Source organism: Myotis davidii, unplaced genomic scaffold (assembly GCF_000327345.1).
Source record: "Myotis davidii unplaced genomic scaffold, ASM32734v1 scaffold125, whole genome shotgun sequence".
In the NCBI taxonomy this organism is placed as follows: Eukaryota; Metazoa; Chordata; class Mammalia; order Chiroptera; family Vespertilionidae; genus Myotis; species Myotis davidii.
The window spans coordinates 72,895-73,115 of NW_006299390.1; positions in this window are offsets into that span (position 1 = coordinate 72,895).

Here is a 221-nt window from a genome sequence, read left to right on the forward strand (position 1 = left end):
GTACATGTTTACATCCCTGTTTTTCAACGTTCCTTGTGTCATTCTTCAGGTAGCCTCCAGACAGGTTAGAACAGAAAAACACAATAACCCTATATAATAAAAGCCTAATATGCAAATCGAACAAATGGCAGAATGATCTGTGGAACAACCGGTTGCAATGATGCACACTGACCACCAGGGGGCAGACACTCGATGCAGGAGCTGTCCCCAGCCCACAGGCC